Raw genomic sequence first — 18,365 nt, 5'->3', positions numbered from 1 at the left:
TCTTGAGCCTCTGCATCACCCTCTTAAGCCTCTGCATCCCTTTTTTGAGCCTCTGCATCACTTTCTTAAGCCTCTGCACCCCTTTCTTGAGTCTCTGCATCACCCTCTAAGCCTCTGCATCCCTCTCTTGAGACTTTGCATCACTCTCTAAAGCCTCTGCATCACTCTCTTGAGCCTCTGCATCACTCCCTTGAGTCTCTGCATCCCTCTCTTGAGCCTAGGCATCCCTTTCTTAAGCCTCTGCATCACTCTCCTGAGCCCCTGAATCCCTCTCATGAGCCTCTGCATCACTCTCCTTAGCCTCGGCATCACTCTCTCTTAAGCCTCTGCATCACTCTCTTCAGCTTCTGCATCACTCTCCTGAGCCTCTATATCCCTCTCTTGAGTCTCTGAATTACTCTCGTAAGCCTCTGCACCACTCTCTTGAGCCTCTGCATAACTCTCCTGAGTCTCTGAATCACTCTCTTCAGCCTCTGCATCCCTCTCTTGAGCCTCTGCATCACTCTCATAATTCTCTGAATCACTCTCTTCAGCCTCTTCATCCCTCTCTTGAGCATCTGCATCACTTTCCTGAGCCTCTGCAACACCCTCTTAAGCCTCTGTATCCCTATTTTGAGCTTCTGCATCACTTTTTTAAGCCTCTGCATCCACTTCTTGAGGCTATGCAGCCCTCTCTTGAGCCTGACTAACACCCAGGTACCTACTTTACTGCTAGGTAACAGGGGTATGGGGTGAAAAAAACTCTGCCCATTGTTTCTTGCCGGCGCCTGTGAACGAACCCAGGACCACAGGATCACAAGCCCAGCGTGCTGTCCGCTCGGCCGAACGGCTCCCGTAAATACTCTCGTAATTACGTAAATATCCCGTAAATACTAATAATATTGTTATTAATTCATTATATATACGATAAAAATGATGCAAACACATAATTGTTTAGAAATTAACCTTAAATACATCATTTTCAATCAACCATTTGTTTCTCGTTAAAATACTGAGTAGGATATTGAAAAGGGGAGAAGTTTGGTTTTTAACGCATATATCGATGTTTCAGCCGGATTAGAGCGGTTTTACTCGGTTATCACTCTCTTGAGCCTCTGCATCACTCTTTTGAGCCTCTGCATCACTCTCTTGAGCCTCTGTATCCGTCTCTTGAGTCTCTGCATCACTCTCGTAAGCCTGATCATCACTCTCTTGAGCCTCTTCATCACTCTCCTGAGCCTCGACATCCCTCTCTTAAACCTCTGGATCACTCTCTTGAGCCTCTGCATTTCTCCCTTCAATCTCTGCATCCCTCTCTTGACCCTCTGCATCACTCTCTTAAGCCTCAGCATCACTCTCTTGAGTCTCTGCTTCACTCTCTTAAGCCTCAGCATCACTCTCTTGAACCTCTGCATCACTCTCTTGAGCCTCGACATCCTTTTCTTAAGCCTCTGGATCACTCTCTTCATCCTCTGCAACACTCTCTTGAGCCTTAGCATCATTCTCTTGAGACTCTGCATCCCTCTCTTAAGCCTCTTCATCACTCTCTTGAGCCTCTGCATCACTCTCTTGAGCCTCGGCATCCCTTTCTTAAGCCTTTACATCATTCTCTTGAGCCTCTGCATCCCTCTCTTGAGCCCCTGCATCCCTCTCTTTAGCCTCTGCATCACTCTCTTGAGCCTCGGCATCCCTTTCTTAAGCCTCTACATCATTCTCTTGAACCTCTGCATCCCTCTCTTCAGCCTCTGCATCACACTCTTGAGCCTCTGCATCCCTCTCTTGAGCCCCTGCATCCCTCTCTTAAGACTCTGCATCACTCACTTAAGCCTCTGGATCACTCTCATGCGCCTCTACATCACTCTCTTGAATCTCTGCATCCCTCTCTTGAGCCTCTGCATCATTTTCCTTAGCCTCTTCATCACTCTCTTGAGCCTCTGCATCACTCTCTTGAGCCTCTTCATCTCTCTCTTAAGCTTCTGCATCATTCTCCTGAGCCTATGCATCACTCTCTTGAGCCTCTGCATCTCTCTCCCTTGAGCCTCTGCAACTCTCTTTTGATCCTCTGCAACACTCTCTTCAGCCTCTGCATCACTCTCTTCAGACTCTGCATCCCCTCTCTTAAGCCTCTGCATCACTCTCTTAAGCCTCTGCATCTCTCTCTTGAGCCTCTGCAACACTCTCTTCAGCCTCTGCATCACTCTCTTAAGCCTCTGCATCCCTCCCTTGAGCCTCTGAATCCCTCTTTTGAGCCTGTGCAACACTCTCTCGAGCCTCTGCATCATTCTCTTCATCCTCTGCATCCCTCTCTTGAGCATCTGCATCACTCTCTTGGGCCCCTGCATCCCTCTCTTGAGCCTCTGCATCACTCTCGTGAGCCACTACATCACCCTCTTAAGCCTCTGCATCCCTATCTTCAGCCTCTGCAACACTCTCTTCAGCTTCTGCGTCACTCTCCTGAGCCTCTATATCCCTCTCTTGAGTCTCTGAATCACTCTCGTAAGCCTCTGCACCACTCTCTTGAGCCTCTGCATAACTCTCCTGAGTCTCTGAATCACTCTCTTCAGCCTCTGCATCCCTCTCTTGAGCCTCTGCATCACTCTCATGATTCTCTGAATCACTCTCTTCAGCCTCTGCATCCCTCTCTTGAGCATCTGCATCACTTTCCTGAGCCTCTGCAACACCCTCTTAAGCCTCTGTATCCCTATTTTGAGCTTCTGCATCACTTTTTTAAGCCTCTGCATCCACTTCTTGAGGCTATGCATCCCTCTCTTGAGCCTGACTAACACCCAGGTACCTACTTTACTGCTAGGTAACAGGGGTATGGGGTGAAAAAAACTCGGCCCATTGTTTCTTGCCGGCGCCTGGGATCGAACCCAGGACCACAGGATCACAAGCCCAGCGTGCTGTCCGCTCGGCCGAACGGCTCCCGTAAATACTCTCGTAATTACGTAAATATCCCGTAAATACTAATAATATTGTTATTAATTCATTATATATACGATAAAAATGATGCAAACACATAATTGTTTAGAAATTAACCTTAAATACATCATTTTCCATCAACCATTTGTTTCTCGTTAAAATACTGAGTAGGATATTGAAAAGGGAAGAAGTTTGGTTTTTATTGCATATATCGATGTTTCAGCCGGATTAGAGCGGTTTTACTCGGTTATCACTCTCTTGAGCCTCTGCATCACTCTTTTGAGCCTCTACATCACTCTCTTGAGCCTCTGTATCCGTCTCTTGAGTCTCTGCATCACTCTCGTAAGCCTGATCATCACTCTCTTGAGCCTCTTCATCACTCTCTTGAGCCTCGGCATCCCTCTCTTAAACCTCTGGATCACTCTCTTGAGCCTCTGCATTTCTCCCTTCAATCTCTGCATCCCTCTCTTGACCCTCTGCATCACTCTCTTAACCCTCAGCATCACTCTCTTGAGTCTCTGCTTCACTCTCTTAAGCCTCAGCATCACTCTCTTGAACCTTTGCATCACTCTCTTGAGCCTCGACATCCTTTTCTTAAGCCTCTGGATCACTCTCTTCATCCTCTGCAACACTCTCTTGAGCCTTAGCATCATTCTCTTGAGACTCTGCATCCCTCTCTTAAGCCTCTTCATCACTCTCTTGAGCCTCTGCTTCACTCTCTTGAGCCTCGGCATCCCTTTCTTAAGCCTCTACATCATTCTCTTGAGCCTCTGCATCCCTCTCTTGAGCCCCTGCATCCCTCTCTTTAGCCTCTGCATCACTCTCTTGAGCCTCGGCATCCCTTTCTTAAGCCTCTACATCATTCTCTTGAACCTCTGCATCCCTCTCTTCAGCCTCTGCATCACACTCTTGAGCCTCTGCATCCCTCTCTTGAGCCCCTGCATCCCTCTCTTAAGACTCTGCATCACTCACTTAAGCCTCTGGATCACTCTCATGCGCCTCTACATCACTCTCTTGAATCTCTGCATCCCTCTCTTGAGCCTCTGCATCATTTTCCTTAGCCTCTTCATCACTCTCTTGAGCCTCTGCATCACTCTCTTGAGCCTCTTCATCTCTCTCTTAAGCTTCTGCATCATTCTCTTGAGCCTATGCATCACTCTCTTGAGCCTCTGCATCTCTCTCCCTTGAGCCTCTGCAACTCTCTTTTGATCCTCTGCAACACTCTCTTCAGCCTCTGCATCACTCTCTTCAGACTCTGCATCCCCTCTCTTCAGCCTCTGCATCACTCTCTTAAGCCTCTGCATCCCTCCCTTGAGCCTCTGAATCCCTCTTTTGAGCCTGTGCAACACTCTCTCGAGCCTCTGCATCATTCTCTTCATCCTCTGCATCCCTCTCTTGAGCATCTGCATCACTCTCTTGGGCCCCTGCATCCCTCTCTTGAGCCTCTTCATCACTCTCGTGAGCCACTACATCACCCTCTTAAGCCTCTGCATCCCTATCTTCAGCCTCTGCAACACTCTCTTCAGCTTCTGCATCACTCTCCCGAGCCTCTGCATCACTCTCTTCATCGTCTGCATCCCTGTCTTGAGCATCTGCATCAGTCTCTTGGGCCCCTGCATCCCTCTCTTGAGCTTCTGCATCACTCTCTTGAGCCTCTGCATCACTCTCTTCAGCCTCTGCATTACTCTCTTAAGCCTCTGAATCCCTCTCTTGATCCTCTGAATCCCTCTCTTGATCCTCTGCATCACTCTCTTGAGCCTCTGCATCACTCTCTTGATCATCTGCATCACTCTCGTGAGCCTCTGAATCCCTCTCTTGATCCTCAGCATCACTCTCTTGAGCCTCTGAATCACTCTCTTGATCCTCTGCATCACTCTCTTGAGCCTTTGCATCACTCTTTTGAGCCTTTGCATCACTCTCTTGAGCCTCTGCATCACTCTCCTGAGCCTCTGCATCCCTTTCTTAAGCCTCTACATCATTCTCTTGAGCCTTTGCATCACTTTCTTGAGCCTCTGCATCACTCTCTTAAGCCTCTGCATCTCTCTCTTCTGCCTCTGCATCACTCTGTTGATCCTCTGCATCCCTCTCGTAAGCCTCTGCATCACTCATGTAAGCCTCTGCATCACTCTCTTGAGCCTCTGCATCCCTCTCTTAAGCCTCTGCATCACTCGTTTAGCCTCTGCATCACTCTCTTGAGCCCCTGCATCACTCTCTTGAGCCTCTGTATCACTCTCTTGAGCCTCTGCATCCCTCTCTTGAGCCTCTGCATCAATCTCTTGAGTCTCTTCATCCCTCTCTTGAGCCTCTGCATCACTCTATTGATCCTCTGCAACACTCTCTTGAGCCTCTGCATCACTCTCTTGCACCTCTGCAACACTATCTTCAGCCTCTGCATCACTCTCTTGAGGCCTCTGCATCACTCTCTTATGCCTCTGTATCCCTCTCTTGAGCCTCTGCATCACTCTCTCGAGCCTCTGCATCACTCTCCTGATCCTGTGCATCATTCTCTTGAGCCTCTGCATCACTCTCTTAAGCCTCTGCATCTCTCGCTAGAGCCTCTGCTTTGTAACAAGAAAGCAGTACATAGTACAACATGAACATTATAACAACATGAACAAGTCACGTGGAGGATGAACAAACCACAGACGCCAGTCCGGCGGAGGCAGACAATGTAAAAGTTACTCCTCTGTACGAGAGTGATGCAGAGGCTTAAGAGAGGGATGCAGAGGATAAAGAGAGTGATGCAGAGGCTCAATGGATTAATGCAGGGGCCCAGAAGAGTGATGCAGATGCTCAGGAGAGGGATGCAGAGGATGAAGAGAGTGATGCAGAGGCTCAAGAGAGTAAGGCAGAGGCTCAAGAGAGGGATGTAGAGGCTCAAGCGAGTGATGCAGAAGGTCAATAGAGTGATGCAGAGGCTTAAGAGAGTATTGCAGAGGCCTAATAGAGGGGATGCAGAGCCTCAAGAGAGTGATGCAGAGGCTCAAGAGAGTGATGCAGAGGCTCAAGAGAGTGATGCAGAGGCTTAATAGAGGGATGCAGAGGTTCAAGAGAGGGATGCAGAGGCTTAAGAGCTGGAGGCAGGGCCTCAAGAGAGGGATGCAGAGGCTCAGCAGAGGGATGCGGAGGCTCTTGAGAGTGATGCAGAGGCTCAAGAGAGGGATGCAGAGGCTTAGGAGCGTGTTCCAAAGTCTCAAGAGAGGGATGCAGAGGCTCATGAGAGGGATGCAGGAGTTCAAGGGAGGGATGGAGAGGATGAACAGAGGGATGCTGAGGATTAAGAGAGTGATGCAGAGACTCAAGAGAGTGATGCAGAGGCTTAAGAGAGTGATGCAGAGGCTTGAGAGAGTGATGCAGAGGATTAAGAGAAGGACGAATAGACTTAAGTGAGTGATGCAGAGGCTTAAGAAAGTGAGGCAGAGGCTTAAGAGAGTGATGCAGAGGCTCAAGAGAGTGATGCAGAGGATCAAGAGAGTGATGCAGAGGCTCGATAGAGTGATGCAGAAGCTCAAGAGAGGGATTCAGAGGCTCAAGAGAGGGATTCATAGGCTTAAGAGAGTGATACCGAGGCTGAAGAGAGTTATACAGAGGCTCAAGAGAGTGATGCAGAGGCTTACGAGAGAGATGCAGAGGCTCATGAGAGGAATGCAGAGGCTTAACAGAGTGATGCCAGGGCTCAAGAGAAGGATGCGAGGCTCATGAGAGAGATGCAGGAGTTCAAGAGGTGGATGCAGAGGCTCAAGAAAGGGATGCAGAGGATTAAGAAAGTGATGCAGAGGGTCAAAATAGGGATGAAGAGGCTTAAGAGGGTGATGCAGAGGCTCAAGAGAGTGACGCAGAGGCTCAAGAGATTGATGCTGGGGCCCAAAAGATTGATGCAGATGCTCAAGAGAGTGAGGCAGAGGCTCAGGAGAGGGATGTAAAGGCTCAAGCGAAGGATGTAGAAGCTCAATAGAGTGATGCAGAGGCTTAAGAGAGTATTGCAGAGGCTTAATAGAGGGGATGCAGAGGCTCAAGAGAGTGATGCAGAGGCTGAAGAGAGTGATGCAGAAGCTTAAGAGAGGGATGCAGAGGTTCAAGAGAAGGATGCAGAGGCTTAAGAGCTGGAGGTAGGGGATCAAGAGAGGGATGCAGAGGCTCAAGCGAGGGATGCAGAGGCTCTTTAGAGTGATGCAGAGGCTCAAGAAAGGGATGCAGAAGCTTAAGAGAGTGTTCCAAAGGCTCAAGAGAGGGATGCAGAGGCTCATGAGAGGGGATGCAGGACTTCAAGGGAAAGATGCAGAGGATGAACAGAGCAATGCTGAGGATTAGGAGACTGGTGCAGAGACTCAAGAGAGTGATGCAGAGTCTTAAGAGAGTGATGCAGGGGCTTGAGTGAAACAGAGGATCAAATGAAGGAAGAATAGGCTTAAGTGAGTGATGCAGAGGCTTAAGAGAGTGAGGCAGAGGCTTAAGAGAGTGATGCAGATGCTCAAGAGAGAAATGCAGAGGATCAAGAGAGTGATGCAGAGGCTCGATAGAGTGATGCAGAAGCTCCAGAGAGGGATTCAGAGGTTCAAGAGAGGGAATCAGAGGCTTAAGAGAGTGATGCAGAGGCTGAAGAGAGTGTTGCAGAGGCCCAAGAGAGCGATGGAGTGGCTCAAGAGAGTAATGCAGAGGCTCAAGAGAGTGATGCAGAGGATCATGAATGTGATGCAGAGGCTCATAAGAGTGACGCAGAGGATCAAGAAAGGGAAGCAATGTTGACAATGTTGTTTCCAATACAAATGATAAAAATCAATGTGTTTTCATTAGAATTAAAAAAAAAAACTGATTTTTCGTTTATATTACCGATGGAAGATTTACACGAAAACATCTCTATTCCGGCTGAAACGTCGATATATGCAATAAAAACAGAACTTCTCCCCTTTTCAATATCTTACTCAGTATTTTAACGAGAAACAAATGGTTGATTGAAAATGAAGTATTTAAGGTTATTATCTAATCAATTATGTGTTTGCATCATTTTTTATCGTATATATAATGAATTATTACCCATAAACTGAAAATTCACAAAAATGTGGAAAAACTGCAAAATATTACCTAATTCGATAATATTTTGTTTAAATCATATAGAGGAAAAATGGATGATAAACGTTAAAATTATTGTTAAATTCGATGATTTTTCGTACGAAACAAAATGCAAGAAAACTTGCTTAAAATGCAATATTATGCGAAATTCTGAGATTTGAAGGCCAAAGGCCAAATCACATATCGTGATACTACATGAAATAGTATCGAAATATTGGTAAAAATGAATATATTTACGTAATATCAAACTACATGAAAAACTTGAAAAAGTCACTATTTTACCATATTTGAGGATGTTAATTTCAAATCCTAGAGCAAGGTTTCGTATTATTTAGATCCAAGAAAAGACATATGGCAATGTTGTTTCCAATACAAATGATAAAACCAATGGGTTTTCATTAGAATTAACTAAAATGTTCTTGATTTTCCGTTTATATTACCGATGGAAGATGTACACGAAAACATCTCTATTCCGGCTGAAACGTCGATATATGCAATAAAAACAGAACTTCTCCCCTTTTCAATATCTTACTCAGTATTTTAACGAGAAACAATTAGTTGATTGAAAATGAAGTATTTAAGGTTAATTTCTAATCAATTATGTGTTTGCATCATTTTTATCGTATATATAATGAATTAATAACAATAAACTGAAAATTCACAAAAACGTGGAAAAACGGCAAAATATTGCCTAATTCGATGATATTTTGTTTAAATCACATAAAGGAAAAGGGGATGATAAACGTCAAAATATTGCTAAATTTGATGATTTTTCGTACTAAACAAAATGCAAGAAAAATTGCTTAAATTGCAATATTATGCGAAATTCTGAGATTTGAAGGTCAAATCACATATCGTGATACAACATGAAATAGTATCGAAATATTGATAAAAATGAATATATTTACGTAATATCAAACTACATGAAAAACGTGAAAAAATTCACTATTTAACCATATTTGAGGATTTTAACTTCAAATCATAGAGCGAGGTTTCGTATTATTTAGATCCAAGAAAAGACATAAGACAATGTTGTTTCCAATACAAATGATAAAAAACAATGTGTTTTCATTAGAATTAACAAAAATGTTCTTGATTTTCCGTTTATATTACCGATGGAAGATGTACACGTAAGACCGCTCTAATCCGGCTGAAACGTCGATATATGCAATAACAACCGAACTTCTCCCCTTTTCAATATCTTACTCAGTATTTTGACGATAAACAAATAGTTGATTGAAAATGAAGTATTTAAGGTTATTATCTAATCAATTATGTGTTTGCATCATTTTTATGGTATATATAATGAATTAATACCCATAAACTGAAAATTCACAAAAACGTGGAAAAACGGCAAAATATTGCCTAATTCGATGATATTTTGTTTAAATCACTTAGAGGAAAAGGGGATGATAAACATCAAAATATTGCTAAATTCGATGATTTTTCGTACGAAACAAAATGCAAGAAAACTTGCTTAAATTGCAATATTATGCGAAATTCTGAGATGTGAAGGTCAAATCACATATCGTGATACAACATGAAATAGTATCGAAATATTGGTAAAAATGAATATATTTACGTAATATCAAACTACATGAAAAACGTGAAAAAAGTCACTATTTAACCATAATTGAGGATTTTAACTTCAAATCATAGAGCGAGGTTTCGTATTATTTAGATCCAAGAAAAAACATAAGACAATGTTGTTTCCAATACAAATGATAAAAAACAATGTGTTTTCATTAGAATTAACTAAAATGTTCTTGATTTTCCGTTTATATTACCGATTTAAGATGTACACGTAAAACCGCTCAAATCCGGCTGAAACGTCGATATATGCAATAACCACCGAACTTCTCCCCTTTTCAATATCTTACTCAGTATTTTAACGAGAAATAAATAGTTGATTGAAAATGAAGTATTTAAGGTTATTATCTAATCAATTATGTATTTGCATCATTTTTATCGTATATATAATGAAATAATACCCATAAACTTAAAATTCACAAAAAAACGTGGAAAAACGGCTAAATATTGCCTAATTCGATGATATTTTTTTTAAATCACATTGAGGAAAAGGGGATGATAAACGTCAAAATATTGCTAAATTCGATGATTTTTCGTACGAAAGAAAATGCAAGAAAACTTGCTTAAAATGAAATATTTTGCGACATTCTGAGATTTGAAGGCCAAATCACATATTTGTGATACTACATGAAATAGTATCGAAATATTGGTATAAATGAATATATTTACGTAATATCAAACTACATGAAAAACGTGAAAAAAGTCACTATTTTACCATATTTGAGGATTTTAACTACAAATCATAGAGCGAGGTTTCGTATTATTTAGATCCAAGAAAAGACATAAGACAATGTTGTTTCCAATACAAATGATAAAAAACAATGTGTGTTCATTAGAATTAACTAAAATGTTCTTGAGTTTCCGTTTATATTACCGATAAAAGATGTACACGAAAACCGCTCTATTCCGGCTGAAACGTCGATATATGCAGCAAAAACCGAACTTCTCACCTTTTCAATATCCTACTCAGTATTTTAACGAGAAACAAATGGTTGATTAAAAATGAAGTATTTAAGGTTAGTTTCTAATCAGTTTTGTGGTTGCATCATTTTTATCGTATATTTAATGAATTAATAACATTAAACTGAAAATTCACAAAAAACGTGGAAAAACGGCAAAATATTGCCTAATTCGATGATATTTTGTTTAAATCACATAGAGATAAAGGGGATGATAAACGTCAAAATATTGCTAAATTCGATGATTTTTTGTACGAAACAAAATGCAAGAAAACTTGCTTAAATTGCAAAATTATGCGAAATTCTGAGATTTGAAGGTCAAATCACATATCGTGATACAACATGAAATAGTATCGAAATATTGGTAAAAATGAATATATTTACGTAATATCAAACTACATGAAAAACGTGAAAAAAGTCACTATTTAACCATATTCGAGGATTTTAACTTCAAATCATAGAGCGAGGTTTGGTATTATTTAGATCCAAGAAAAGACATAAGACAATGTTGTTTCCAATACAAATGATAAAAAACAATGTGTTTTCATTAGAATTAACTAAAATGTTCTTGATTTTCCGTTTATATTACCGATGGAAGATGTACACGTAAAACCGGTCTAATCCGCCTGAAACGTCGATATATGCAATAACAACCAAACTTCTCCCCTTTTCAATATCTTACTCAGTATTTTAACGAGTAACAAATAGTTGATTGAAAATGAAGTATTTAAGGTTATTATCTAATCAATTATGTGTTTGCATCATTTTTATCGTATATATAATGAATTAATACCCATAAACTGAAAATTCACAAAAACGTGAAAAACGGCAAAATATTGCCTAATTCGATGATTTTTTGTTTAAATCACATAGAGGAAAAGGGGATGATAAACGTCAAAATATTGCTAAATTCGATGATTTTTCGTACGAAACAAAATGCAAGAAAACTTGCGTAAAATGCAATATTATGCGACATTCTGAGATTTGAAGGCCAAATCACATATCGTGATACTACATGAAATAGTATCGAAATATTGGAAAAAATGAATATATTTACGTAATATCAAACTACATGAAAAACGTGAAAAAAGTCACTATTTTACCATATTTGAGGATGTTAACTTCAAATCCTAGGCAAGGTTTCGTATTATTTAGATCCAAGAAAAGACATATGACAATGTTGTTTAAAATACAAATGATAAAACCAATGTGTTTTCATTAGAATTAACTAAAATGTTCTTGATTTTTCGTTTATATTACCGATGGAAGATGTACAAGTAAAACCGGTCTAATCCGCCTGAAACGTCGATATATGCAATAACAACTAAACTTCTCCCCTTTTCAATATCTTACTCAGTATTTTAACGAGTAACAAATAGTTGATTGAAAATGAAGTATTTAAGGTTATTATCTAATCAATTATGTGTTTGCATCATTTTTATCGTATAGTAGTAGTAGTAGTATTTATCGTATATATAATGAATTAATACCCATAAACTGAAAATTCACAAAAACTTGGAAAAACGGCATAATATTGCCTAATTCGATGATATTTTGTTTAAATCACATAAAGGAAAAGGGGATGATAAACGTCAAAATATTGCTAAATTTGATGATTTTTCGTACTAAACAAAATGCAAGAAAACTTGCTTAAATTGCAATATTATGCGAAATTCTGAGATTTGAAGGTCAAATCGCATATCGTGATACAACATGAAGTAGTATCGAAATATTGATAAAAATGAATATATTTACGTAATATCAAACTACATGAAAAACGTGAAAAAATTCACTATTTAACCATATTTGAGGATTTTAACTTCAAATCATAGAGCGAGGTTTCGTATTATTTAGATCCAAGAAAAGACATAAGACAATGTTGTTTCCAATACAAATGATAAAAAACAATGTGTTTTCATTAGAATTAACTAAAATGTTCTTGATTTTCCATTTATATTACCGATGGAAGATGTACACGTAAGACCGCTCTAATCCGGCTGAAACGACGATATATGCAATAACAACCGAACTTCTCCCCTTTTCAATATCTTACTCAGTATTTTGACGAGAAACAAATAGTTGATTGAAAATGAAGTATTTAAGGTTAATTTCTAATCAATTATGTGTTTGCATCATTTTTATCGTATATATAATGAATTAATAACAATAAACTGAAAATTCACAAAAAACGTGGAAAAACGGCTAAATATTGCCTAATTCGATGATATTTTGTTTAAATCACATAGAGGAAAAGGGGACGATAAACGTCAAAATATTGCTAAATTCGATGATTTTTCGAACGAAAGAAAATGCAAGAAAACTTGCTTAAAATGAAATATTTTGAGACATTCTGAGATTTGAAGGCCAAATCACATATCGTGATACTACATGAAATAGTATCGAAATATTGGTAAAAATGAATATATTTACGTAATATCAAACTACATGAAAAACGTGAAAAAGTCACTATTTTACCATATTTGAGGATTTTAACTACAAATCATAGAGCGAGGTTTCGTATTATTTAGATCCAAGAAAAGACATAAGACAATGTTGTTTCCAATAAAAAACAATGTGTGTTCATTAGAATTAACTAAAATGTTCTTGATTTTCCGTTTATATTACCGATAAAAGATGTACACGAAAACAGCTCTATTCCGGCTGAAACGTCGATATATGCAATAAAAACAGAACATCTCCCCTTTTCAATATCTTACTCAGTATTTTAACGAGAAACAAATAGTTGATTGAAAATGAAGAATTTAAGGTTAATTTCTAATCAATTTTGTGTTTGCATCATTTTTATCGTATATTTAATGAATTAATAACATTAAACTGAAATTTCACAAAAACGTGGAAAAACGGCAAAATATTGCCTAATTCGATGATATTTTGTTTAAATCACATAGAGGAAAAGGGGATGATAAACGTCAAAATATTGCTAAATTCAATGATTTTTCGTACGAAACAAAATGCAAGAAAACTTGCTTAAAATGCAATATTATGCGAAATTCTGAGATATGAAGGTCAAATCACATATCGTGATACAACATGAAATAGTATCGAAATATTGGTAAAAATGAATATATTTACGTAATATCAAACTACATGATAAACGTGAAAAAAATCACTATTTAACCTTATTTGAGGATTTTAACTTCAAATCATAAAGCGAGGTTTCGTATTATTTAGATCCAAGAAAAGACATAAGACAATGTGGTTTACAATACAAATGATAAAAAACAATGTGTTTTCATTAGAATTAACTAAAATGTTCTTGACTTTCCGTTTAAACTACCGATGGAAGATGTACACGTAAAACCGCTCTAATCCGGCTGAAACGTCGATATATGCAATAACAACCGAACTTCTCCCCTTTTCAATATCTTACTCAGTATTTTAACGAGAAACAAATAGTTGATTGTAAATGAAGTATTTAAGGTTATTATCTAATCAATTATGTGTTTGCATCATTTTTATCTTATATATAATGAATTAATACCCATTAATTGAAAATTCACAAAAACGTGGAAAAACGGCAAAATATTGCCTAATTCGATGATGTTTTGTTTAAATCACATAAAGGAAAAGAGGATGATAAACGTAAAAATATTGCTAAATTCTATGATTTTTCGTACGAAACAAAATGCAAGAAAACTTGCGTAAAATGCAATATTATGCGACATTCTGAGATTTGAAGGCCAAATCACATATCGTGATACTACATGAAATAGTATCGAAATATTGGAAAAATGAATATATTTACGTAATATCAAACTACATGAAAAACGTGAAAAAAGTCACTATTTTACCATATTTGAGGATGTTAATTTCAAATCCTAGAGCAAGGTTTCGTATTATTTAGATCCAAGAAAAGACATATGACAATGTTGTTTAAAATACAAATGATAAAACCAATGTGTTTTCATTAGAATTAACTAAAATGTTCTTGATTTTTCGTTTATATTACCGATGGAAGATGTACAAGTAAAACCGCTCTAATCCGGCTGAAACGTCGATATATGCAACAAAAACCGAACTTCTCACCTTTTCAATATCCTACTCAGTATTTTAACGAGAAACAAATGGTTGATTGAAAATGAAGTATTTAAGGTTAATTTCAAATCAATTTTGTGGTTGCATCATTTTTATCGTATATTTAATGAATTAATAACATTAAACTGAAAATTCACAAAAACGTGGAAAAACGGCAAAATATTGCCTAATTTGATGAGATTTTGTTTAAATCACATAAAGGAAAAGGGGATGATAAACGTCAAAATATTGCAAAATTCAATGATTTTTCGTACGAAACAAAATGCAAGAAAACTTGCTTAAAATGCAATATTATGCGAAATTCTGAGATATGAAGGTCAAATCACATTTCGTGATACAACATGAAATAGTATCGAAATATTGGTAAAAGTGAATATATTTACGTAATATCAAACTACATGAAAAACGTGAAAAAAGTCACTATTTAACCATATTTGAGGATTTTAACTTCAAATCATAAAGCGAGGTTTCGTATTATTTAGACCCAAGAAAAGACATTTGACAATGTTGTTTTCAATACAAATGATAAAAATCAATGTGTTTTCATTAGAATTAACAAAAATGTTCTTGATTTTCCGTTTATATTACCGATGGAAGATTTACACGAAAACATCTCTATTCCGGCTGAAACGTCGATATATGCAATAAAAACAGAACTTCTCCCCTTTTCAATATCTTACTCAGTATTTTAACGAGAAAAAAATGGTTGATTGAAAATGAAGTATTTAAGGTTATTATCTAATCAATTATGTGTTTGCATCATTTTTTATCGTATATATAATGAATTATTACCCATAAACTGAAAATTCACAAAAATGTGGAAAAACGGCAAAATATTACCTAATTCGATAATATTTTGGAAAAGGGGATGATAAACGTCAAAATATTGCTAAATTCAATGATTTTTCGTACGAAACAAAATGCAAGAAAACTTGCTTAAAATGCAATATTATGCAAAATTTTGAGATTTGAAGGCCAAAACACATATCGTGATACTACATGAAATAGTATCGAAATATTGGTAAAAATGAATATATTTTCGTAATATCAAACTACATGAAAAACGTGAAAATAGTCACTATTTTACCTTATTTGAGGATGTTAACTTCAAATCATAGAGCGAGGTTTCGTATTATTTAGATCCAAGAAAAGACATAAGACAATGTTGTTTCCAATACAAATGATAAAAAACAATGTGTTTTCATTAGAATTAACTAAAATGTTCTTGATTTTCCGTTTATATTACCGATAAAAGATGTACACGAAAACCGCTCTATTCCGGCTGAAACGCCGATATATGCAATAAAAACAGAACATCTCCCCTTTTCAATATCTTACTCAGTACTTTAATGAGAAACAAATAGTTGATTGAAAATGAAGTATTTAAGGTTAATTTCTAATCAATTTTGTGTTTGCATCATTTTTATCGTATATTTAATGAATTAATAACATTAAACTGAAATTTCACAAAAACGTGGAAAAACGGCAAAATATTGCCTAATTCGATGATATTTTGTTTAAATCACATAGAGGAAAAGGGGATGATAAACGTCAAAATATTGCTAAATTCAATGATTTTTCGTACGAAACAAAATGCAAGAAAACTTGCTTAAAATGCAATATTATGCGAAATTCTGAGATATGAAGGTCAAATCACATATCGTGATACAACATGAAATAGTATCGAAATATTGGTAAAAATGAATATATTTACGTAATATCAAACTACATGATAAACGTGAAAAAAATCACTATTAACCTTATTTGAGGATTTTAACTTCAAATCATAAAGCGAGGTTTCGTATTATTTAGATCCAAGAAAAGACATAAGACAATGTGGTTTACAATACAAATGATAAAAAACAATGTGTTTTCATTAGAATTAACTAAAATGTTCTTGACTTTCCGTTTAAACTACCGATGGAAGATGTACACGTAAAACCGCTCTAATCCGGCTGAAACGTCGATATATGCAATAACAACCGAACTTCTCCCCTTTTCAATATCTTACTCAGTATTTTAACGAGAAACAAATAGTTGATTGTAAATGAAGTATTTAAGGTTATTATCTAATCAATTATGTGTTTGCATCATTTTTATCTTATATATAATGAATTAATACCCATTAATTGAAAATTCACAAAAACGTGGAAAAACGGCAAAATATTGCCTAATTCGATGATGTTTTGTTTAAATCACATAAAGGAAAAGAGGATGATAAACGTAAAAATATTGCTAAATTCTATGATTTTTCGTACGAAACAAAATGCAAGAAAACTTGCGTAAAATGCAATATTATGCGACATTCTGAGATTTGAAGGCCAAATCACATATCGTGATACTACATGAAATAGTATCGAAATATTGGAAAAATGAATATATTTACGTAATATCAAACTACATGAAAAACGTGAAAAAAGTCACTATTTTACCATATTTGAGGATGTTAATTTCAAATCCTAGAGCAAGGTTTCGTATTATTTAGATCCAAGAAAAGACATATGACAATGTTGTTTAAAATACAAATGATAAAACCAATGTGTTTTCATTAGAATTAACTAAAATGTTCTTGATTTTTCGTTTATATTACCGATGGAAGATGTACAAGTAAAACCGCTCTAATCCGGCTGAAACGTCGATATATGCAACAAAAACCGAACTTCTCACCTTTTCAATATCCTACTCAGTATTTTAACGAGAAACAAATGGTTGATTGAAAATGAAGTATTTAAGGTTAATTTCAAATCAATTTTGTGGTTGCATCATTTTTATCGTATATTTAATGAATTAATAACATTAAACTGAAAATTCACAAAAACGTGGAAAAACGGCAAAATATTGCCTAATTTGATGAGATTTTGTTTAAATCACATAAAGGAAAAGGGGATGATAAACGTCAAAATATTGCAAAATTCAATGATTTTTCGTACGAAACAAAATGCAAGAAAACTTGCTTAAAATGCAATATTATGCGAAATTCTGAGATATGAAGGTCAAATCACATTTCGTGATACAACATGAAATAGTATCGAAATATTGGTAAAAGTGAATATATTTACGTAATATCAAACTACATGAAAAACGTGAAAAAAATCACTATTTAACCATATTTGAGGATTTTAACTTCAAATCATAAAGCGAGGTTTCGTATTATTTAGACCCAAGAAAAGACATTTGACAATGTTGTTTTCAATACAAATGATAAAAATCAATGTGTTTTCATTAGAATTAACAAAAATGTTCTTGATTTTCCGTTTATATTACCGATGGAAGATTTACACGAAAACATCTCTATTCCGGCTGAAACGTCGATATATGCAATAAAAACAGAACTTCTCCCCTTTTCAATATCTTACTCAGTATTTTAACGAGAAAAAAATGGTTGATTGAAAATGAAGTATTTAAGGTTATTATCTAATCAATTATGTGTTTGCATCATTTTTTATCGTATATATAATGAATTATTACCCATAAACTGAAAATTCACAAAAATGTGGAAAAACGGCAAAATATTACCTAATTCGATAATATTTTGGAAAAGGGGATGATAAACGTCAAAATATTGCTAAATTCAATGATTTTTCGTACGAAACAAAATGCAAGAAAACTTGCTTAAAATGCAATATTATGCAAAATTCTGAGATTTGAAGGCCAAAACACATATCGTGATACTACATGAAATAGTATCGAAATATTGGTAAAAATGAATATATTTTCGTAATATCAAACTACATGAAAAACGTGAAAATAGTCACTATTTTACCTTATTTGAGGATGTTAACTTCAAAT

This window comes from Procambarus clarkii, chromosome 59 (assembly GCF_040958095.1).
Source record: "Procambarus clarkii isolate CNS0578487 chromosome 59, FALCON_Pclarkii_2.0, whole genome shotgun sequence".
NCBI lineage: Eukaryota > Metazoa > Arthropoda > Malacostraca > Decapoda > Cambaridae > Procambarus > Procambarus clarkii.
This window is presented reverse-complemented; position numbering follows the sequence as displayed.